The sequence below is a fragment of the Anabrus simplex genome, chromosome 3, assembly GCF_040414725.1.
Source record: "Anabrus simplex isolate iqAnaSimp1 chromosome 3, ASM4041472v1, whole genome shotgun sequence".
Lineage (NCBI taxonomy): Eukaryota > Metazoa > Arthropoda > Insecta > Orthoptera > Tettigoniidae > Anabrus > Anabrus simplex.
In genome coordinates this window covers 305,715,869-305,742,175 of record NC_090267.1, presented here as the reverse complement: position 1 = coordinate 305,742,175, position 26,307 = coordinate 305,715,869, and positions in this window count along the sequence as shown.

The window sequence follows — 26,307 nt, the reverse complement described above, 5'->3', positions numbered from 1 at the left end:
GTGTAATAATTTGTAAAACCGAGCTGGACGAAATGGAACGTTTTACAAGGAAATTTGTTGCTGAACGAAATGGCACTAAACCGCCCCGCGCTCTAGGAATAGTGACCCCGCATCTTATGTGGAGGCTCCGAGTTCGATTCCCGGCCAGGTCGGGGATTTTTACCTAGTTCTGAGGGCTGCTTCGAGGTCCACTCAGCCAAATTACAAGTGAGGAGTTATCTGACCGTGTGATAGCGGCCGCTGTTTAGAAAGCAAAGAATGACGACCGAGACTGTGGGCCTTCAGGCTGAGCAGCGGTTGCTTGGTAGGCCAAGGCCCTTCGGGGCTTTTGCAACATGTGGTATGTGTTTGGTGTTTGAAAATTAGAGTATACATCTTTTTATCTGAAACGTCCGCTCTTTATTTATATAGTCATTGAAAGATGGAGCAGTTTTTTCAAAACTGCTATATTTTACTGTTATTGAAAGAAGAATTAGTTATTTAAAAGCAATGTTCAAATTACTGTAATTCTACAAGGGTTAAGAATAGTGTTACCGGGCGAGTTGGCCGTGCGCTTAGAGGCGCGCGGCTGTGAGCTTGCATCCGGGAGATAGTAGGTTTGAATCCCATTTTCGGCAGCCCTGAAGATGGTTTTCCGTGGTTTCCCATTTTCACACCAGGCAAATGCTGGGGTTCTACCTTAATTAAGGCCACGGCCATTTCCTTCCAACTCCTAGGCCTTTCCTGTCTCATCGTCGCCATAAGACCTATCTGTGTCGGTGCGACGTAAAACCAAAAAAGCAAAAAAAAAAAAGAAGAAGAAAGAATAGTGTTAAACATTTATAATTAAATTAACGTAACAACAGGAACACCGTGACACCGTGTTAGCATTAAATCTAAGGGGTGGCAGGTTTCACTCTCTGCTGGGAAGTGGGATTTTACCTGTGATTGGTTAATTCCTTTAATCAGGGGACTAGATGCTGATACTGTCTCGAGACTCCTCTGCAAAATAACACGCAGCACGTTCATCTGTTAAACCAACAAACTGCCTCACACACGGCAGACGGCACCCACACTCATCGAAAAGACTAACAAGAAGAAATGCTTTCATGGTCAAAAAATATTTTCTATGAATTACCAAAATTGCCTGCCACTTTCTGTGGGTAAATAAAGAGTATGGAATTCAGAAGATTTGGATTAGAAATCCCAGGAATTAAATTAAATATTTAAATGTTCAGTTAGAACTGTCCAGTGGGGGACTAGCACATTCTGCACTTATGCTAACAGTAGTATCACACCTGTAGCTAAGATTTTAGCCAATAGAGTACAGATAGCATGGCCACAGTAGATATATTGGTGAGGAACTAGTGTCGCACTGACCATTGTTGATCAGTAATAATCATTTGGGCATACTTGAGCTTATGTGTACAGGACACAACCTAAGGCTGATGACACACGGAGCGGTTTTTGCCGAGTCGGCGCATGTTTCTATTGTATCAGATGGGATGAAACAGACACAGCGGTGCTCGCCGATAGGCGGCAGATTTGCCGACTCGGCCTGTCGTTTAGCTGGCGGTGCAGCGAGCGTTTTGAAGACTTTGTGCGCGCTCTAGCGCCATTGATTTAATACATTCAGCTGAATCACGGCCGACTTGATGCGTCGCTCTAGCGAGGGATCCAGTCGGCCGTAGCTGCATTTACGTGTCGATTGCATCATTGGTAGGTATTCATGTATTGGATATCATGAAGTATCTTTGAAATTCAATAATATACACGTAAAAGGACTTTTGGAATAAGAATAAGAACAATGTTAGCTAGCTTCCTCACCTAACGTCGCGCTCGCTAATGTGTTTTGTCCACTGCCTGCTCGATCTGCATCTAAAATGACTGCTTATAAGCAGTCATCGGGTGCGTATCGAGCAGGCAGTGGTTTCGTCACAGTCGGCAAAAACCGCTGTGTGTATCAATCACAGGCGGCGGCCGACGCGACTGCCGACTTGGCAAAAACCGCTCCGTGTGTCATCAGCCTAATAGTCGACGTAACCAAAGGTACTTCATCTATAGTTTCTTTCAGAAAGTGTACTGAAACCTCTTAAAAATCAAATTCAAAACCACTAGAGTTAGCGGTAGTATTTGAACTTTATATGTTACAGTTTCTCTGTTCTATCGCGGAGCAGGATGATCTGCTCTCATTCTTTAAAATGTGCGGTTTGCCCTTTATATATCAAATAAGTGCGGCCAGTATCCAGTATTCGGGAGATAGTTGGTTCGAACCCCACTGTCGGCAGCCCTGAAGATGGTTTTCCGTAGTTTCCCATTTTCACACCAGGCAAATGCTGGGGCTGTACCTTAATTAAGGCCACGGCCGCTTCCTTCCCACTCCTAGACCTTTCCTCTGCTATCGTCGCCATAAGACCTATCTGTGTCGGTGCGACGTAAAGCAACTAACAAATAATAATAATAATAATAATAATAATAATAATAATAATAATAATAATAATAATAATAATTATATTCCAAATAGCTGGACGTGACGTGGAATACTTCAATCCAGGAAGCAAGTAAGGTATGAGGAATAATTTAGCTCATCCTTTCACTTTACTTGCCTTACTCATAACCTTTCATTCACAGCAAATTACATTCCCTGCGGCTGCTGATTTAAGCGACGACTCGAGTGAATGGCCGGTCATTTATCTGCCTTAATCAGGTAATTTGTTGAGGAGTCGTAGCTTTGTGGGTTACGAAAACCATTTGAACATATTAAGACGTATAATGATACTCTATCCTCCTCTGGTGCTGTCTACATCTCAGTGGAGGTCGGTGATCATCCCGGTGGTCCACAGCTTGCACTATCTCAGCTAGGACGCACAGTTGCTTGCCTCATATGTTTAAAACTGCGAGTTCGGAACACTGCGCAATTGGCTGAAATTTAAAAATGATGGAAAACAAGAGATCGGTTTCATTATAATTGTTATCTGAACTTGTAGAACTCCTCTAGGAGTGAAATAGCACCCTCTGAGGGTCATGGTAGAGTGTCGACCTCCTGGTCCCAAGAACATGGGTTGAAACTCAGAAGTTAGCAGATTTGCAGATTTTTGAAGGATGGAAGAAGCTCATTTCGCCACTCCATAGCAAACGATGTCGGTGTAAAACAGATCTCTGCTTGTTATTTGGTGTTTACCCAACAAAAATAAGAAGAGCATATCTGTAGATGGCAGAACAGAAATTCGTTCCTTTCGATGAGTCAAAACGTCAAAATTGACATGCAGGCAACCTGAATGGCTTCATATCAAAATGCCTGCACATGGTAGCTGAGGCCATACATGATTATTATTATTATCATTATTATTATTATTATTATTAGGTCGATGACCTTGATCTTAGGCCACTTTACACGACAAGAATCTTCATCATTTATTATTATTATTATTATTATTATTATTATTATTATTATTTTGCTAGGGGCTTTACGTCGCACCGACACAGATAGGTCTTATGGCGACGATGGGACAGGAAAGGCCTAGGAGTTGGAAAGAAGTGGCCATAGCCTTAATTAAGGTACAGCCCCAGCATTTGCCTGGTGTGAAAATGGGAAACCACGGAAAACCATCTTCAGGGCTGCCGATAGTGGGATTCGAACCTACTATCTCCCGGATGCAAGCTCACAGCCGCGCGCCTCTACGTGCACGGCCAACTCGCCCGGTATTATTATTATTATTATTATTATTATTATTATTATTATTACTATTATTCCGAGGATATCGTGGAACAGAGAGGTGAAGGAAAGAGCCGGGATGAATGGGTGGACAGGGAAATGAACAGAGCATAAGTTGAAGCGCTAAATTTTGAAATTTTACTTCTTTCCTTCTTTTTTCTCGATTTTAAAATTTGATATATCATCTGAATGAAAAACAACAATATAATGATGAGCTCGTCAGCTCCCACAACAACAATGACTTAAAGTTAAAAATCAGGTACAAAATTAGAGAGAATTAACCATGTGATAATTTACAAGGGATGAACAATATAGCTCTAAATAGATACACTTTTACAAGAGCACTCATTTACATTCCAGGAGACTGAGCTCCGAAAGGTTGCTGTAGTCCAGCCTCCAAGAGGCACAAGCTTCTTACAAATTTATGCCGTACCAATTTTAAAATATTCTGTTAACAGTCACTTCTGCTCAACAGTCTGTTATACACTCGCTTATAAACAATTACCAAATAAACAGAGGCAGTGATCACACAATCTAAATGGCCTTAAAGTAAAAATAAAATGTTTAACACGAACGGCCACTGGCAAAAGGCTAAGAGCCTTAAATTTGAATGTGCAAAATTTAATTCGGAAATCGAGCACAAGACCGAAATATGACATGAAATCTGCCCCGAATATCACAAGGGCACAAACCACTTAAACTTCCATATAAATTTAGAAATACGAAACCTGTATAAATCCTAACATTTCTGGAGGAGAAGAATTAGCCGAGAAACATTTTACCGAAGAAGAAATTCAGGGAATTTACTACAAAGTTTTAATTTAGAGTAACACCTTCAGAAATAATGGATCCAACACTTCCTGAATCTAAAATGGCCGTGATCGGTTCGTTATTTATTTCAATTCTGAGGAAGGGCACAAATCCTGGGGTATCGGAGGCAATTTTGGGACATTCTTTAGGACCTTCAAAAGATTTTTTAGAGGGTCTTCCCTCCTCAGGAAATACGACGCCGTAATTAAACTGGGATGAGCCTTGAGAAGCTGATATTGGCGACTCATCCGGGCAAGCTAGTCATTTCCTATTGCTTGGGTTGGCAGAGGTAGAGCCAGAAGTAGACCTCGACGGTGTACCATTTGATGAGTTAGAGTTTTCAGCGATGTGTTTGAATGACCCGCATTTGAAACATCCTTGAGAAGACGATGTGCCATTCGTAGGTCCATTAGTTTTTAACAGAGGACATTTATTCCTTAGATGGTCCGCTGACCCACACGCATAAGATTTGTAGGGAGGAAAGGTTCGGCGAGGTGGTGACCGACGGTGGTGGTCTCCGAGCGACTCGCAGAGTGTCTGCAAATCTTACTCCTTCCGCGGATTCGGACATAGCCTCAAGTTCAGAAAACTTTTGCGGACGGAAAGCAAAACATAAATCTGATCTATAAGATGGAGAAATCCCTTTAACAATAATTGTCTGTACTATCTGACCTTAAGAATAATGCAAGGCAATCACTTTGGTGCATTACTTAATGTATTGTATGAAGTATGCTAGATTTTCATCTAGCTTTGGATTCGGAAGTATTAGTTCTGAATTAAAGATGACAACTCTCTTGCAGGGAAAAAATTCACCAACAAATGGGCGTGGACGGTTTCGATTGAACTCCTTTCCGATATTACCTGAACGATCTTATCTGAGAGATCACCGACAGAGTAAGGGTAAATGATCTGAAGATTTGTGAATGCCAAAGGGCAAACACTAAGGCATGGTTCTGAATTTCTACTAGAAATCATAAGAATCCTATTATATCATTAGTTGGATTAACAGAAAATTTTTAAATCCCCCTTAAGCAACATGGCTAGAGGGTGTGGTAAACTACTAAAGCCCGGTGATATGACTGGACAGGGCGCCGGGGGTTGAGGAGGTTCGAAAACGGCGTTGCTGAAAAACAAATATGAAGGAAGAAGTTTGTGCATTACCAATGGGGTTTACAACTTGTTCGGATGAGGCAGAAGCTTGTTGTGGCTCAATCGATTCGTAACTCTCAGAAGACTTATTAGGGCATTTAATGGGGTGGCAGAGTCACTCTTCCTACTCGCAGACCCGGGCAACAATTGATTTAACTTTATTAGACAGATCAGATATATGTTCTGCCTGGGTATTAGCTATACTAGAATGTTCATCATAGAGTTTCAGAGACAATAGGTCCTCCACTCTATTGTAAAAGTGAAATAACCTAGCTTGAACATGTTTAATTTGGTTACTGGAGGTTTCACCTCATTCAAAAAACCCACAACAAATGCAAGTTCAGTACTGTTAGTGGTGATTGTGGTCAAAGCGTCACCAATTTCTTTCTCTCCATACACAGGAATACTAATAGGCAACTGCAAAGAATCTTTAAGTCTAGATGAGTCTGTAGCAACCGTGCCACCAGACTGTACCTCCGTAATAGATAGTAGAGAGTGTTGGGACGGACACTAACACCCAGTCCTCGAGCCAGAAAAATTAATCAGAAGCGATTAAAACCACCACCCCGGCTGGGAATCGAACACGGGACCCTCTGAACCGAAGGCCAGTACGCTGAACATGCCAGCCAACGAGTTGGACACTCAAAAAGCGGTATTATAATATCTAAATCAACATGACCTATTTTAATAAGATCCCAAGTTTGTACCTTATTTTACAGTCGCCGAAATACTTTTAAACGACAAAGACTTGACATTTTAGCCTCTATATAATTTTACCCATTTCTTGTCCGGCTCCGTGGCTAAATGGTTAGCGTGCTGGCCTTTGGTCATAGGGGTCTCGGGTTCGATTCCCGGCAGAGTCGGGAATTTTAACTATCATTGGTTAATTTCGCTGGCACGGGGGCTGGGTGTATGTGTTGTCATCATCATCATTTCATTCTCATCACGACGCGCAGATCGCCTACGGGTGTCAAGTTGAAAGACGTGCATCTGGCGAGCCGAACATGTCCTCGGACACTCCCGGCACTAAAAGCCATACGCCATTTCATTACCCATTTATTGTTATGTAATACCTTTATCTTTTAGTTTTAAATGGTATTTAAGCTATAGCTGATGATGTCCACCATATAAGGACGAAACATGAACTAGTCGATTTTAATTAAATTGATATTTGTATTGTAAGGTGGGACTTCTGCGAACTCTTTTATAAGTTTTACAGTGGCAGTATGGAAACATTTTGAAGTTTATAGCTTGTAAGTACTGACTGTTTTTCTGAGAGTTCGGAGTAGTGATCTTAGGTTTAGGGAAACCCTGGTTCGATTCGCTGTGAGGCCGAGAACTTTTGCTACGTCAGTTCCTCTGGTTTGGCGGATGGGTGCTTTAGTGTCTTAATACACTTTTATATTCACATACAACACACCACACTACCAACCATCACAGAAATACGCAACAATGAATACCTACCTCAATCCACATGTAGTTGACTATAGGAAAGGTATCCAGCTGTAAAAATGAGCTGAATCGACGATTAGTGCCGAATCAAGGTAATTGGGAAGAGGTCAGTTGGAATAATACAAATTTCACTTAATTTCATCGTAGGCGAGGCCGAGTTTCTCAGACGGTAAGAGACTGAGTTTCCGAGCCGAAGTTAGTTGTTTCGATCCCGATTCATTTCGGCGATGTTTTAGTGTGCCAAAATACGTCGGCATTGAATCAACAGGTTTATCGTCACGTAAAATTAAAAAAATCAGAAATCTCGTTGTCTCCGAAAAACTTTTAATAGTTAGTGGGAACATAAAACTAATCTATAAGAGTTTACTAAGAACAGCTTTGGCAAATCCGTCCGTCTTTTCTACGGGACCGAATTGCTTTATTTTTGTTTTATTCTCTCATGAGACATTGATAGGTCTCTAAGTTCATCCAACTTTGAGTAATCATAAAATCAAATCATTAAATGATCACTCCAATAACTGCAGGCGAAGGCTTACCCTACATCGCAACACATTCTGTACCTAGCAGGTTGCTAAGCGACTAACACTTTCATTAATATTCTAATATATCATCGCTCCTATACCAGAACCATGAATGGGACAATGCTCTTCCTATCCATTATTTCCCTTAAGACTGATCACGCCTACGATCCACATATTAATGCGCAGTCCATGAGAACAAATTTCCTTGATTTCATTTACCTATGTACTGTGTAATGGAAAATGAACCTTACCGTACCGTACTCTAGGAAATGTATGTTTGCATGACATATTTATCCGCTCCTAGAGTATGATGAATTTAATGTTCATATTTCTTTACACATGCGCATAGGAAAATTAACTCAAGCGAAAATTGTTCTGATGGACTGTATATCAATATGTGACTAGGAGGCGTGACCAGTATTAGGGGAAATAATGGATAGGAAGAGCACTGTCACATTCGCGGTTTTAGCATACGAATGACGATATGTGATTTTCTTCCTTAGTAATGTCACTGCATGCAGCCATGTTTACTTACTACCTGTCAAGCCAGAGAGTATACACTTCTTCTGATCAGACAGGAATATTATTCCCTGCCAGATACTCATTGATTCTCTAACCTTCCCAGCTTCCAAATACACTGACTGACAGAGCAAATGCAACACCAAGAAGGAGTGGTTCCAAAGGGATGAAAGTTGGGGAAAAAACAGAGACGGCACGGACGAATAATTGATGTTTATTTCACACCGATATGCAGGTTACACAATGCGCACGGCATCGACTCAGTAGGATGTAGGACCACCGCGAGCGGCGATGCACGCAGAAACACGTCGAGGTACAGAGTCAATAAGAGTGCGGATGGTGTCCTGAGGGATGGTTCTCCATTCTCTGTCAACCATTTGCCACAGTTGGTCGTCCGTACGAGGCTGGGGCAGAGTTTGCAAACGGCGTCCAATGAGATCCCACACGTGTTCGATTGGTGAGAGATCCGGAGAGTACGCTGGCCACGGAAGCATCTGTACACCTCGTAGAGCCTGTTGGGAGATGCGAGCAGTGTGTGGGCGGGTATTATCCTGCTGAAACAGAGCATTGGGCAGCCCCTGAAGGTACGGGAGTGCCACCGGCCGCAGCACATGCTGCACGTAGCGGTGGGCATTTAACGTGCCTTGAATACGCACTAGAGGTGACGTGGAATCATACGCAATTGCGCCCCAAACCATGATGCCGCGTTGTCTAGCGGTAGGGCGCTCCACAGTTACTGCCGGATTTGACCTTTCTCCACGCCGACGCCACACTCGTCTGCGGTGACTATCACTGATAGAACGGAAGCGTGACTCATCGGAGAACACGACGTTCCGCCATTCCCTCATCCAAGTCGCTCTAGCCCGGCACCATGCCAGGCGTGCACGTCTATGCTGTGGAGTCAATGGTAGTCTTCTGAGCGGACGCCGGGAGTGCAGGCCTCCTTCAACCAATCGACGGGAAATTGTTCTGGTCGATATTGGAACAGCCAGGGTGCCTTGCACATGCTGAAGAATGGCGGTTGACGTGGCGTGCGGGGCTGCCACCGCTTGGCGGCGGATGCGCCGATCCTCGCGTGCTGACGTCACTCAGGCTGCGCCTGGACCCCTCGCACGTGCCACATGTCCCTGCGCCAACCATCTTCGCCACAGGCGCTGCACCGTGGACACATCCCTATGGGTATCGGCTGCGATTTGACGAAGCGACCAACCTGCCCTTCTCAGCCGGATCACCATACCCCTCGTAAAGTCGTCTGTCTGCTGGAAATGCCTCCGTTGACGGCGGCCTGGCATTCTTAGCTATACACGTGTCCTGTGGCACACGACAACACGTTCTACAATGACTGTCGGCTGAGAAATCACGGTACGAAGTGGGCCATTCGCCAACGCCGTGTCCCATTTATCGTTCGCTACGTGCGCAGCACAGCGGCGCATTTCACATCATGAGCATACCTCAGTGACGTCAGTCTACCCTGCAATTGGCATAAAGTTCTGACCACTCCTTCTTGGTGTTGCATTTGCTCTGTCAGTCAGTGTATATTGAACAGATGACAGAGCGTTCCTAACAACTTACATGCTGGTAAGAGAAAAAAGTCTACGTCCAAACAGACCCAATCATGACATACGCCTTAGACATTATTTGGGACTACCTATCGAAGGATAACCTCTGAGTTCTCTGCCTGGCAAAAAATAAAAACTCCTTCGAGGCTAACCTGTGAACTCACAAGGCAACCTCCCTATATAGAAGAACTGTGATTAAAAATACCTTTGCCTTCTAACTTACGACACAATAACTTACCAGGCTTTACAAGAACTGCAGGGTAAAAGAGCAAATATATGGATAGATTTTCACCAAACAGTCGGCATGCTGACGTCGCAGTGGATGAATTCTGTCTACGAACTGCCCCATATCATATGGCGCTTCTAATTAAATGTTCATAAAACCACTTAAAAGGGTATGCAAAGCAATATGACTACGATAGGCTTATCAAGACGAGTTATCTGATGTATTCATAAAGAATGCTGCGGAGCTGCATGGGTCTTCTAGTAACATTATTAATTACTTTGTAGCTTTTGTCAGGACTAAATTTTCGCATATGATTTTTTTTCCTTATGCGCAAAAAATGACTGGCAAACAAAATATTGAGACGAATGCTCATCAATTTTGTATTTTCGAGTATACTGAATTGAAACGAGTAGACTCTTTAAGAAGTATGAGCTGAGATTTTCTAAATTGTGTCATGGTACGTTTATAGTTCAGTGCTTCGACTCAGGATTTCAAATAAGAAAGACACGAAATGGACTGGTTTATAAAACTCTACATTTTACGTCTGAAAATATGCAATCCTTCAGGTTTCATTGCAGAATTACTAAGCAAATCCAAGTTTTGCGAAGACTTCTAAAGTATTATAGTTCCGAGTAGTTGCTAAAACGGAAAAGTACGTCGATTTCTTAACTGATGTCCATTTTTGTTAAATTCCTAAGCAAACGTCATTGATCTCATTGTGAAGTTCAAAAGAATGTTAATTTATAAATTATGTCATGGTACGTTTATAGTTCAGTGCTTCGACTCAGGATTTCAAATAACAAAGACACGAAATGGACTGGTTTATAAAACTCTACATTTGATGTCTGAAAATATGCAATCCTTCAGGTTTCATTGCAGAATTACTGAGCAAATCCAAGGTTTGCGAAGACTTCTAAAGTATTGTAGTTCCGGAGAGTTGCTAAAACGGAAAAGTACGTCGATTTATTAACTGAGGCCCATTTTTGGTGCATTCCTAAGCAAACGTCCTTGATCTCATTGTGAAGTTCAAAAGAATGTTAATTTCTTGTGCGTGTAAATGGAATGACAATCAATGCAAAATGCATTCCGCCAACATTGAGTGAATGTACAATGGTTTCATATAGATGCAGTTGGTTTTGCGGCAGCAGAACAGATGCCGCAGAGGTTTTCTCTAATAAAAGACCATGTCAGGCCACATTGGTTTCTTCTATAGAGGAGCTGAAAGAAGGAAGATTCTTAAAATAATAAAATGCCAATGGTCGGTATTATCCTCAGCCCCGACTACTCTGTAGGACCTAAGTTGAAATGATTCGTCGTTTAGTTAGAGAGCGACTTCGTGATATTCACTGAAATCTAGAGGTTGGCTGAATATTCTGAAAATTTCAAAAATTATTCTTCTCTCCTTTCTTTATTTCTTTTTACGGTTTCTAATTTCGTTTCGTCATACGTTGGCGCTCGTGTGTGTGAGCTTCTCTTTTGAGAAGGCTAATTTTCACAACGAAAGTGTGTGACTTCCCCTCTCGGAGAACAATCATCGAACGAGAAATGCAACCATTCAAGCTAAGGGCGCCAATCTTTAAGTTGAGGACTTAAAGATAAAAATTTATAATCAAGCTTGGACGGACTCTTATCACAGGGGTGGGGTGATAGTGCACTAATCAATAAGCAGGAGAATTAGAAATCAAAAGGCTAATTAAGGCAGATTGATTAAAGTGAACTAGAAAAATACTATTTATTATATTGAATATACACTGACTGACAGAGCAAATGCAACACCAAGAAGGAGTGGTTCGAAAGGGATGAAAGTTGGGGAAAAAACAGAGACGGCACGGGCGAATAATTGATGTTTATTTCAAACCGATATGCAGGTTACACAATGCGCACGGCATCGACTCAGTAGGATGTAGGACCACCGCGAGCGGCGATGCACGCAGAAACACGTCGAGGTACAGAGTCAATAAGAGTGCGGATGGTGTCCTGAGGGATGGTTCTCCATTCTCTGTCAACCATTTGCCACAGTTGGTCGTCCGTACGAGGTTGGGGCAGAGTTTGCAAACGGCGTCCAATGAGATCCCACACGTGTTCGATTGGTGAGAGATCCGGAGAGTACGCTGGCCACGGAAGCATCTGTACACCTCGTAGAGCCTGTTGGGAGATGCGAGCAGTGTGTGGGCGGGCATTATCCTGCTGAAACAGAGCATTGGGTAGCCCCTGAAGGTACGGGAGTGCCACCGGCCGCAGCACATGCTGCACGTAGCGGTGGGCATTTAACGTGCCTTGAATACGCACTAGAGGTGACGTGGAATCATACGCAATAGCGCCCCAAACCATGATGCCGCGTTGTCTAGCGGTAGGGCGCTCCACAGTTACTGCCGGATTTGACCTTTCTCCACGCCGACGCCACACTCGTCTGCGGTGACTATCACTGACAGAACAGAAGCGTGACTCATCGGAGAACACGACGTTCCGCCATTCCCTCATCCAAGTCGCTCTAGCCCGGCACCATGCCAGGCGTGCACGTCTATGCTGTGGAGTCAATGGTAGTCTTCTGAGCGGACGCCGGGAGTGCAGGCCTCCTTCAACCAATCGACGGGAAATTGTTCTGGTCGATATTGGAACAGCCAGGGTGTCTTGCACATGCTGAAGAATGGCGGTTGACGTGGCGTACGGGGCTGCCACCGCTTGGCGGCGGATGCGCCGATCCTCGCGTGCTGACGTCACTCGGGCTGCGCCTGGACCCCTCGCACGTGCCACATGTCCCTGCGCCAACCATCTTCGCCACAGGCCACAGGCGCTGCACCGTGGACACATCCCTATGGGTATCGGCTGCGATTTGACGAAGCGACCAACCTGCCCTTCTCAGCCCGATCACCATACCCCTCGTAAAGTCGTCTGTCTGCTGGAAATGCCTCCGTTGACGGCGGCCTGGCATTCTTAGCTATACACGTGTCCTGTGGCACACGACAACACGTTCTACAATGACTATCGGCTGAGAAATCACGGTACGAAGTGGGCCATTCGCCAACGCCGTGTCCCATTTATCGTTCGCTACGTGCGCAGCACAGCGGCGCATTTCACATCATGAGCATACCTCAGTGACGTCAGTCTACCCTGCAATTGGCATAAAGTTCTGACCACTCCTTCTTGGTGTTGCATTTGCTCTGTCAGTCAGTGTAAATGACGACGGTTTAACGAGAACTGAATTTAAAATAGAAAATGAATTTAACAAAAAATTGAATGACTCTACTTCGCGAAAACTTGCAATATCTTTAACTCGCTTGCTCACCATGTAGTCTTGTTCTGCTGGTCCTTGGAAAGCTTCCATCCTTGTAGCTGGAACATCACCGGTCGTCTTTGAGATCTCTTCATCTGCAGCTAAGTACCATTCCTACCTTGCAAATTGCACCTCCCACTAATTGGAAGATGACTTCAAAACTAACACTCCCTATTATGCTCTATCCCATATATTGGAGATAAGTCCTAAGTCATAGTTAAAAGAACCACCTTGGGTTTTATGGAGAGGATACTCAATTAAGAATCCTTCCAACTTTACTGAAAATGTGCTCTGAAGTTTCATTTCTATCTAGATTAATACTACCTATTGACTTAGACTGGTTCAAACCGGTCTTGTAGCCGAGCTGTACGTACTTCCTGATGAGAGTGGCTATACACCCCTCATTCAGAATTTCTAAGTACCACGTCATGGTAAATGAAGTAATTAATGTAGAATACGAATGCAGAATCAAACGAAGAATCCGAAGAATCAAGTAGAAGAATCAAGTAGAAGATCAAGTAGAAGATGGTAGAAACTCAATAAGAATCACGTAGAAGATTGTAGAAACTCAATAAGAATCACGTAGAAGATCAAGTAGAAGATTGTAGAAACTCAATAAGAATCACGTAGAAGAATCAAGTAGAAGATTGTAGAAACTCAATAAGAATCACGTAGAAGATGAAGCCAAGAGCTCCAACACGCCCTTTTATAACCTTCTCTGGCGCTAATTACAGGTCGCTACACGTGGTCCAATCAGATGACACGTCTCTCCCCACTCCAGATATTAGAGTTGACGGGTCTTAACCCTGATATCAACTGTTCTTCTATTAGTCCTTTCACTCAGTATCCATGGCAACATGACGCTCCTTTGAAAATATAGGCGGTGATCAGTTTGAATAATTCTGGTCGAAATACGGTAGCTATCGTTGCAACGCTTGAACACGTGCTCGCTTTTCCCAGAACTTGGTGTCTAAATTTGTCCTTCCTTCTTCCTCGGTGATGTGGCAAGATAGAGGAAATCTACTGCAAGTTAATTTTAAACGAATGTCGCAAGAATCTAAGTGAATATTAGGATATTCAGCCCTCGTTTACAAGTCGTAGTTACAAAGTAATGAAATGATAGTGAGCAAATGATTAAACATGAATTATAATACAATTACATACCAAAATAAATATCATGACGTTAAATTCCTGAATTAATTACACATAATAAAATTAACATAATTACACTGTAACGTCTGGAACGTTACATACGCCCCCATGAGTTCTTAACAAATATCACATGAGTTGAGAACTCACACACTTACTCCCACATTGACTTGAAATACCTCTATTACCTGCCCATAACGAGCGACATTATTTTCATACAATTAATTATATCTCACTGTTTCCATATCTCTCTTAGACTGCTTACCATTGCGAATGTCTGTTATTTCAGTTCATCTTGAGGTTTAGATACTAAATTATGCCCAACACAAGCAACTTTCCATTTTTGTAAAAAACAAGATTATCCTAGAGAATATAACATAATATATATACAATTCAGATTACAGACTCTGCCGAGTGTCTATTTGTCCTTTTACTCCCCATCTCTCCGACATTCTTTGCTAGATAGCAGTAACACGTTCTCTTCCAATCTTTTACATTAGAACCATGGACAACAAATGATACAAACAATTTACACTTTTATCACTCTTTCGAATGTTTCAACCTTATCTTGAAGCAGGATGCAATACACTTCACATGAATACACACGTGATTTAAGCTCACGGTAAAATTATTGCAAGTTAGAAATGCACATACGGGAAAATTAATTATTTGCCGTCGTCAGCTTTAATTAGCCTTCTGTAACATCTCAGAAAACAAATATATAAAATTTCATGGCCTCACATACGGAAAACAGATGATCTATCGTCAATGAACGAGCGTAACTCTACCGCCACACAAACACCTCCCTTGTTTACAAACACAACTAGGAAATACCACCACAATTGAGACGTAAACTCATTCCGCTCGTAGTCTGACATAACAAGTAGCAACTTCCCCGAGTTACTGACCTATATCTCACAATCCGGTTCAGCCACCTCACACGACAGGTATCTCCGTAAACTACTAATGTTATATGAACCATTCATTACGCTCTCGCCATCCGCTAACTTGTAAGCACAGGGTCCTAGTTTTCTATGTACTTTATAAGGGCCTTGATATAAAAGAAAAAAATTCTTTGTTACCTAATCCTCACTATTTGACAACATTGGAACTCTCACCAAAACCATATCACCTACCTCAAAGTTATCCAGTACCTTACGTTTCTGCTGCCTTTTACGTTTATCTCCAGATTTAATCAGGTTCTCCCGTGCCAGTCGGACGTAAAATTCAGCATTACGAGGTGGTTCCTCAGGCAAACCTAACACTCTCACTACGCTCTCGCATTCAATACACAAACGTATTGATCCATCAGACTTAGGCACGACAATTAAGGGATTAATGTATTGACTGTTTGATAATTCAATCACATCGTCTGCTAACATAGCTTGAATTTGATCCTCTACGGCTTTGGCATATTTGTGTGGTATCGGATACCGCGGTCCGCTGAATGGAGTCTTATCCAGCACAGAAAAAGAATGTTCATACAGATGGGTAACACCAGGTTTCTCGGAGAAAATCTCCACGTGTTCACACAACACTTCAAATAACTTGTCCTTCTGGATTTCATTTAACCCATTTCTACTTACGGCTTCTTTCAAGCCACATATTTTATCCTCATTAATCCACAACTGGCACAACTTCAGGCCCTCACTAGCCTCTTCATTTACTTTAGAAACCTCTCTCATTCTCCACACTGTACTAACTTCCGTTTTCCTCTGAATTTCCTCCTCAAACTTGACCTTGATATCCTCATTATTCCACCTCAAATTTAGCACTAGTTCATTGTAATTTAACTGAGCCAATTTTAACGTTAACCAGTCAGATCCCAAGATAAGATCAAATATCAAATGCGGAATTACCAAACATATCTGAACGCTAATAGAATTATTAATGCAGATCGGGACAGCTACTTGTTTACAAATTTGCTTAGACCTCTTTCCAACAGCCGTAATGATGAAAGTAGACTTAACAGGCATTTCCTCCAACTGAATACCCTGTTTCACTAATGACTCATACCACTGAGAACTAATACATGATATTTGGCTACCAGAATCAATCAAAACTTTAACCCACGCCCCCCAGACTTTCAATTTAACAACGGGATTGACTACATTATTACTTGAATCTCCATTATTCTGCTCGGGTTCATACAACAAATCGTCTCTAACATCTAGGTCATATGGTAACACTTTCATGGCAAGACACTTCGCTACCTTCGTACTAGGCTGGAATTCTGACCTAACATTACAGCCTCTAGTTAGTTTAAAGGTTCCCTTTGTGTATTGACGTTGGACTCATTAGTACATTGCTCTGGCCTCCGTTGGGAATTTCCTGTCCTATATTCAGGTGCTCCGCTCCTGCTGTTCTGCTGAGGTCTGAACTGATTGCGAGCTTCGTGATTCTGTATTCTACCGTTATGTCTCATTCCGTTGTGATGACTAAAGTTCTGAATATACTCCGTTCTACTCCTAAGGTTACCTAACGCATCAAAACTGCCTAGTAGGTTCTCCATCTCCTGAATAGTTCCAACTTTTTGCATGCAGGCCGCTTCTCTCACCCTGTCCGGAAAATGTCTCAAAAGTAGTCTTACTACATCAGACCCCTCGGTTATACCATCTAAGTTCTGACAAATCATGACATGTGCCAGGAAGTACTCGGTCATAGTAACTCCTTCATGCTGTTTGTACCTCCCAAATACCACCCTTTCTCTCTCCCGAGCTTGTATCGCTTCATTCCAGAATTTCTCTCTAAACTTATTTCTGAATTCTTTCAGGTTCGTCATCGTCTGCCTGTATACCATGAACCAAGACCGAGTTTCTCCTACAAAAGCATGGTCAATATTTTCCATAACGTCTTCCCAGTCCATAGACCCTTCCTCTAGACGCTTTTCAAATCGTTTTTCTATCATCTTAAGGAAATCTAGCGGGTTCGTTTGTTTCCCATTAAATTTAGGTAGTTCAATTTCCCTAATGTAGCTATTTCCTAGACATTGCCTTCCCGTGAAAACCTGTTTATCCTTTGCCACCTGTTTTAACTTATTTTCTGCTTTCTCCATCCGGCATTCTACATCTCTGTCTCTCCTATCAATTTCTCTCTCCAAATTAACCTGCTTCTCTTTCAATGTCCTAATTTCAATCTTATTCTCTTCAGCTATCGCAAACCTTTCTTCACTTGCCCGGGTCTCATCTTCTATTCTAAGCTTTACCGTGTCAATCTCTTGTTGGACGTGGTCTTTGAATATCCGTATTTCCCCTCTTTGAGTCTCAACTCTCTTATCAATACTAGTGACCTGCCTCATTACTTCCTCCCTAGTAGAGTTGTTTTCCTTCCCCATTAATTCCAGGAATTCACTTCTCTGCTCCGCAAACTTTTCTTCTAGCTCTTTCCCTTGCCGTACATATTCATTTTTCTGGTCCTCTAATCGCTTATTAAAATGTTCATTTTTTACCACCAGATCGCGTAACTGCCTACTGTGTTCGTCCATTCTCCGATTCGCTTCCTCCTTATTTTCCCTCATCTCCCTGCTTAATTCAGCTTTAGTTTGTTCTAACTGTTCTTTCAGTTCAGATTTAGTTTGTTCTAATTCACCTTTAAGCTCAGATTTAGTTTGTTCTACATCTGTTTTAATTTGTTCCAATTCACTTTTTATTTCAGTTTTACTGTCCTCTATCTTACTTAACATTAACTGCATCATTCCCATTAACTGATCATTATTATTACTTTCATTGTTAGTGTTTACTTCCGCTTCGCCCCCCATCCTACTATCATCTGACTCCATACTGACTTCTTTCTGCTTGCCTTCACTCTCCATACTACTTACACTTCTATCTTCAATTTCCTCTACTAGACTACACAACTCTTCCTCTGAACTCAATACATTATTGCCTTTTATCGCCCGTCCACTGCGCAACATCCTCTCCTCTTTCGTCTGATCAGCCATGACCCTTCCCACAATCAAACACTCCTAATGCAACGTGGATATCCAAATTTTGCCCATAATACGAATTCTGATATCGTTACTGTCATTAACTGCTCCGTACTTAATGATTTTCTCGCCACACGTTGGAGCGGCATTTATGTGACTTCCCCTCTCGGAGAACAATCATCGAACGAGAAATGCAACCATTCAAGCTAAGGGCGCCAATCTTTAAGTTGAGGACTTAAAGATAAAAATTTATAATCAAGCTTGGACGGACTCTTATCACAGGGGTGGGGTGATAGTGCACTAATCAATAAGCAGGAGAATTAGAAATCAAAAGGCTAATTAAGGCAGATTGATTAAAGTGAACTAGAAAAATACTATTTATTATATTGAATATAAATGACGACGGTTTAACGAGAACTGAATTTAAAATAGAAAATGAATTTAACAAAAAATTGAATGACTCTACTTCGCGAAAACTTGCAATATCTTTAACTCGCTTGCTCACCATGTAGTCTTGTTCTGCTGGTCCTTGGAAAGCTTCCATCCTTGTAGCTGGAACATCACCGGTCGTCTTTGAGATCTCTTCATCTGCAGCTAAGTACCATTCCTACCTTGCAAATTGCACCTCCCACTAATTGGAAGATGACTTCAAAACTAACACTCCCTATTATGCTCTATCCCATATATTGGAGATAAGCCCTAAGTCATAGTTAGAAGAACCACCTTGGGTTTTATGGAGATGATACTCAATTAAGAATCCTTCCAACTTTACTGAAAATGTGCTCTGAAGTTTCATTTCTATCTAGATTAATACTACCTATTGACTTAGACTGGTTCAAACCGGTCTTGTAGCCGAGCTGTACGTACTTCCTGATGAGAGTGGCTATACACCCCTCATTCAGAATTTCTAAGTACCACGTCGTGGTAAATGAAGTAATTAATGTAGAATACGAATGCAGAATCAAACGAAGAATCCGAAGAATCAAGTAGAAGAATCAAGTAGAAGATCAAGTAGAAGATTGTAGAAACTCAATAAGAATCACGTAGAAGATTGTAGAAACTCAATAAGAATCACGTAGAAGATTGTAGAAACTCAATAAGAATCACGTAGAAGATCAAGTAGAAGATTGTAGAAACTCAATAAGAATCACGTAGAAGAATCAAGTAGAAGATTGTAGAAACTCAATAAGAATCACGTAGAAGATGAAGCCAAGAGCTCCAACACGCCCTTTTATAACCTTCTCTGGCGCTAATTACAGGTCGCTACACGTGGTCCAATCAGATGACACGTCTCTCCCCACTCCAGATATTAGAGTTGACGGGTCTTAACCCTGATATCAACTGTTCTTCTATTAGTCCTTTCACTCAGTATCCATGGCAACATGACGCTCCTTTGAAAATATAGGCGGTGATCAGTTTGAATAATTCTGGTCGAAATACGGTAGCTATCGTTGCAACGCTTGAACACGTGCTCGCTTTTCCCAGAACTTGGTGTCTAAATTTGTCCTTCCTTCTTCCTCGGTGATGTGGCAAGATAGAGGAAATCTACTGCAAGTTAATTTTAAACGAATGTCGCAAGAATCTAAGTGAATATTAGGATATTCAGCCCTCGTTTACAAGTCGTAGTTACAAAGTAATGAAATGATAGTGAGCAAATGATTAAACATGAATTATAATACAATTACATACCAAAATAAATATCATGACGTTAAATTCCTGAATTAATTACACATAATAAAATTAACATAATTACACTGTAACGTCTGGAACGTTACAAGTGGCCTCCAAGATGCTAACTATTGTCTAAGACACAAAGAAATATAAAATAGGATATGTTTTTCGAACATTTTACATTTGAACGCTGACGATTATTTTTTATTAATTAGTTGTTGAGCATCGTTGACATCTGTAGACCTCGTTCGGCTCCTTGGTTGAATAGGCAACGTCGTGGTCTTTGGTTCAGAATATCTCAGACCGGGCGAGTTGGCCGTGCGGTTAGGGCCGCGCAGCTGCGAGCTTGCTTCCTGGAGATAGTGAGTTCCAACCCCACTGTCGGCAGCCCTGAAGATGGTTTTCCTTGGTTTCTCATTTTCACACCAGGCAAATGCTGGGGCTGTACCTTACTTACGTATAAGGCCACGGCCGCCTCCTACCAACTCCCAGGCCTTTACTCTCCCATCGTCGCCATAAGACCTGTCCGTGTCGGTGCGACGTAAAGCCAATTGTAAAAAACAAACATCTCATGTTCGATTCTTGGCTAGGTAAGTTATTTAACCTTGTCTGGTTAACTCCTTTGGATCGGGGAATGGGTATTTCTGTTTTTCTCAATACATTCCTCTTCACATACAAAACAGAAAACTATACTGCTAATAATAAGAGTTGCCGTCTGACATTTCTTAGAGGGAGGTCCGTTTACTGCCTGCCGAGGCGGAATAAAGGGAGTGGCTGTGTGGTTGCCATGGAAACGAGGGTGGGGCGACTGCGGTTGCCATGGAGATAACACTTCAGGGTAGCTCGTCTTACTGGCAGTTGCCAAACCTGTCACTGTCACTGATAAGAACCTGATTGTTTGCATAAGAGTGATCGCAAATGAAAGGACACCGCCTGGCCAGGTAGTCTACAACAGATCACAGCGGTCAGAATAAAGGAGGGAACAAGTGAGCCGGAAGCTTGGGGTAAGAGTATGTAGAAAGGAATGCTAGAATGTGGCAACATCGTGAAATGGCACGTGCAGTGCTCCTCCCTCCAACCTTACCTGTCAGACGCCAACTCTTATTATTAGCAGTATAGCAACCACCATAGAAGTACGCGATAGTGAATCTCTCTACATAGGGTTGCTGTCTAGAAGAGCATCCGGTCGTAAAACTGGACCAAGCCCACATGAGTGACACAGTTTGAACCCTGTTATCCTAACAGGGAAATGATGAGAGACAATAATGAGTTGTATTAAACGTCAATAATGTTTAACAGTGGCGTGAATAACAGCACAAATTAAATACTGTAGAGTTCAATTTTAAAACATTTCGTCTTTCAGAGCATTTATAGAATTCGGATACGATTCCATTTCCTTAAACAGAGGAGGTACAGAGTGGGGAGTCCAGCTTGTGTGCTGGCCTTTGTCACAGGGGTCCCAGGTTCGATTCCCGGCAGGGTCGGGAATTTTAACCATCATTGGTTAATTTCTCTGGCACGGGGCTGGATGTAGGTGTAGTCTTCTTCATCATCATTTAATTCTCATCACGACGCGCAGGTCGCCTACGGGAGTCAAATCGAAAAACCTGCACCTGGCGAGCTGAACCTGTCCTCGGACACTCCCGGCACTAAAAGCCATACGCCATTTCATTTCATAGAGTGGGGACACAGTAAATAATTTAATATTGCAGGAAAGAGATTTTCAAGAGCCAATGGAAAGTTGTTTAAGTAATTGTTGTTTGATTAAATGTCATAGAGAGAAAAATACTTTCGGCTGGCAAGTATATTTTTGTGGAATTTAGTAAAATATACAATAAAATCGAAATAAATCCCGAAAAGTAAACACCACAGGAAAAAACAAGGCTTTGTTTGAGGAACGATGTATAAGAATAGTGTCTCTTATAAGAGAAGGAAATTTGAGCAACAAATCTATGTAGCAACTGTACGGAAACAAGGTTAAACAAGGAAACAGTATTAGACGAAGAAGAAAGATATAGAACCGAAAGTAAGAATATTACACCATAATGAAATTTCAAGTAGAGAAGATCGAATAGCCACATCATTAACACTGGATCGTTACCAACATTTGGGAGCACATTTTACAAAATAACTGTGTTAGAATCTTCTTACTCACAAAATTTGAACTTCTCCTGACAGCTACTGACGTGTTAAAGCAGGCTCCCTCTAATGGAGGCCTACTTCATCGAAGTGTTACCGTAGACCTAGTTGATATGACGTCAAAGTATCTCAGTAATATCACCTCAATACCTTTTGTGAATTCCTCTAATCGTGTACTACTTCAATTTCTGGCCCGATGAGGAAAGCAACGGCAAACTACCTTATTCCTCTTCTTGCCTAGTACACCGTATTACAGCATAACTTTCAGTGGTGCTATTTGAGGATCCACCGGGCGAGCTGGCCGTGCGGTTAGGGTCGCGCAGCTGTGAGCTTGCATCCGGGAGATAGTGGGTTCGAACCCCACTGTCGGCAGCCCTGAAGATGGTTTTCCGTGCTTTCCCATTTTCACACCGGGCAAATGCTGGGGCTGTATCTTAATTAAGGTCATGGCCGCTTCCTTCCCACTCGTAGGCCTTTCCTGTTCCATCATCGCCATAAGACCTATCTGTGCCTGTGCGACGTAAAGCAAATAGCAAAAAAATAATAATAATACATTTAAGGATCCAACCAACGTCTGACAAATAGGCCTATTTCCGAGGTACGGAATTATGCAACTTCTTTGTTGATGCATCTTACTTACAGGATCTTGTAATGCATCACCATGTTTTGGAATGTAATTTATTGTTATGTAGGCTGTTCGTCTTGTTAAATGATGAATTAATTAAATGTAGCTTGTCAAAGAATATTGATTTATGATCATGCAGTAGGACTGTTGAATATAGAAAAATTTATATGTGAAATATTTTTATATTTTAGGGTAATTTCAAAGGATAATGAATTGTATGGAGTTCAGCGAAGAATGCTTAGTTTTGTCAATGTTATTTCAGGTAATTAAAGATTAAACACAGGTTATCAATTTTCTTCCTTGTAACGATTTGTCTGCAGCTGGCGGTTGAGAATGAAGGAATACATCATTATTACTGTGCTCGAAAGTTCTATCAATTACCATTTTTATAAATTATTTTCAACTTTTTAAGATATAATCAACATTGTATCCAGGCTTTTCCTTGAAACCTGTCTGTTTGACTTGCTGAACCTGCTTGTTTCATAAGGTCAAGTAAGTCGTTCTGTTGTCGAAAGATTTATAACTTCAGTAACATTGTTCCATGAAAGTGGCTTTCTTACGTTACAGCACGACCTTGACTGACAAGTTGCATGACTTATTGTGATTTCCTTCATCAGTAACAACACACGGACGACTCATCAACATTTTTAACCCGAATACTCTGACCCTACGAGCACTTTTCTTCCAGAAGATACGAGAAAACATACATTTAGAAAGCGTGTGACTTTACAAAATACTACTACTACTACTACTACTACTACTACTACTACTACTACTACTACTACTACTACTACTACTACTACTTATTACACATCTCTTCATTAATATGCGGCACAATACAACACACCACACCCCCAACCACGGAAACCCGCAAGGGTGAATATATTTCTGCACATTAGGTTGGCATCTGGAAGCTGTGAGTTTGCATTCGGGAAAGCGGATTCGAATCCCATTCTCGATAATCCTGAAGATGGTTTTCCGTTGTTTCCCGTTCTCACATCAGGCAAATGCTGGGGCTGTACCTTATGTAAGGTCACGGACACTTCATTTCTACTCGATCTAGTGTGGAGGGGTATATGTACTATTGAGTGTTTCTATGGTGGTTGGTAGTGTTATATATTGTGTGTGAATGAGGAGGTGTGTATTAAAGCGAACACAGACACCCCGTCCCCGACGCAGAGGAATTAACTCTACACAGTTAAATTCCCCGGCCCAGCCGGGAATCGAATCACTGGTCCGTAAATCGAAGGCCAAAACACTGACCACTCAGCCAAGGAGCCGGATGGAAATAATAATAATAATCATAACAATAATAAACGGGCATGATAATTGCAATAATATTGTCACTGGCTTTTCACCGAAGTGTCTGTGGTTTAAATACCTGGCAATGAATATGGGTTTTGAAATGGAAATTCACGTCCCACTGCATCGGTTTCCACGCAGTTATGAAGGTCATGTGATTATCTTCACGTAATAATAATAATAATAATAATAATAATAATAATAATAATAATTGTTACCGTGTTTTAGCGGTAGGTAGAGGTGTAAGAAGGTGCGGGCGTGAATGGGTTTTCAAACTACGGAATCAAAGTTAATGTAAAATTTAACGAGGTTATATTTTCTTTTCAATATTAAGTAATAACAAAGAACAGGTACTTAGTAGCCAAAACACAATTTGAAATGTACAATTACAGGGGTTACAGAGTTTGGGCTTCGAGCCCAGTGTTCACAATTCTTGAGCAACTAGCCCAACTTTCCGATATACAAATTTTAACAAAGGGGCAGAAGACCCCAATCAAACCCTGGAGCACTTGCTCCAAATTACACAGTTAAGCCTCCCCGAGGCACACAACACTCCGTTTCCAAAAGAGCCACCCGCTCTTTAATTTAAGTCTCTCCCAGGCCACACCAAACTCCACCTTCAAGTTGTCCACAACGGACACAAACCCAGGGGTAAAATACCCAATCTACTGAGGTCTATTAAATGAAAAGCAGGTTAATTAAATGACCTCTAAAACAATTTGAGAGGAGGCGAACTTGCACTCCTAATACACTTTGATTTTAAAACCTACCTTGGCACTAGGCCGTTATTACAAGGGCTAATCCCATACTACAGAGATGACTTAATAGCAATTTACATTACATTACGGGAGAATAGGTTGAGAAACAATAAGTTCACCTCAAAACATTATGAGTGGGAGCTCGAGAGGGTTAGCACTCTCTATCCCAGTATGTAGCTTTTCAAGAGAATAGAAGAAAAGACTAGTTACATTTTAGGAAAAGGTTACATGGTGGAACGCTTCGCACCCGCCCCGAGAGTTAAACTGCTGAGCAAGAAAAGAAAGAATTTATTAATCGGCCATTACCTTATTGTTGACCGCTGCCGAAGAAAGAGGCGCCTCCCGCCTCCTGCTAGGTACTTAACACACTGAAAGATGGAACAGAAGTGGCCCAGAGACCCAAAAATCAGCAGTTTAAATACTCTCGCGGAAGTTTCTAGGCGTTAGGGGAAAGAAACACCCGCCCACAATGTTTTTATTGGATAGGACCCCGCAACAGATACAAGTTGGGGGAAAATACACCAGATTGGTCAGAAATTACTAAAAGAAATCCGGGATTGGATAAATCTAAAACAAGGGGAAAAAGAGGGGTAAACAGCCAACTTAAACCATAACAGAAAGAAATTTAACAAGAAACAAACTTTTGAAATAAAAATTTCTCCAACAAAATAGTTCTTTGACTCCGCACTAGGGTGCACTATTGTTGATCTTCAGTAGTGTCCTCTAGAAGAGAAAGTTCACACTTCTTACTTCAAGCGAAACAAAAACACATCAAAAGTGACACAGTTCAAAAACTCAAAATTTTCCACGTGGTGACATCTTCTGAGAAAGTAGAGAATTAATAGAGTAGATAAAGTTCAACCTTCCTCCAGAAGAGGAGTTTCAACTGGCGCAACTTTTAAATAAACGGTGTAGAGGTGTACCGCCCGGTACAGACCTCCCCCCCCAAAAGTTCCTCCAAGGGGTAACACAGAAGAACATAAAGTTTTGTTTGAAAATAAGTTCCAAGTTTTGATGTTGAGATTAAGATAACTTGCAGAAGTATTTGAGAAATTTCTTAAGTCGGTTCCAAAATTTTGTTGTTGCAGGTGAAGTAAAGTCTTTATGTTTATAGAAGTTGAATTTCTGAAGATAAGCTTTTAATACTTAAAAGTGAAGGAAAAATTTGCAATGTCCACCAAATATTGCTGTTGAATTCCCAAGTGTAGTTATCTCTTATAGTAACTGTCCATGTAGTTGATGTTGATGAAGTTGGATGGCCGGACCGGCCGTTGCAGCTTGCGTCCAAAAGGAGGCCGCTCGGACCCCTTAAGTACCCTGAGATACCGCTCGCCCGCACTATGAGGGGAGCAGAGGTGTTGAAGCACGCCGCGCCCGCGGTGAACATATACAGGCTGCGGGAAAGTAGCAGGTCGTGCGCCGCACATCAGCCTTGGCCGGGAGGAGAGCTCCGGCTCGCCGTGCACATGTCGTCCTCGCTGGAGAGGAGGGGGCCCATCCCCCTCCCCAGTTACTGCACGGCGCCGCGCGGCTG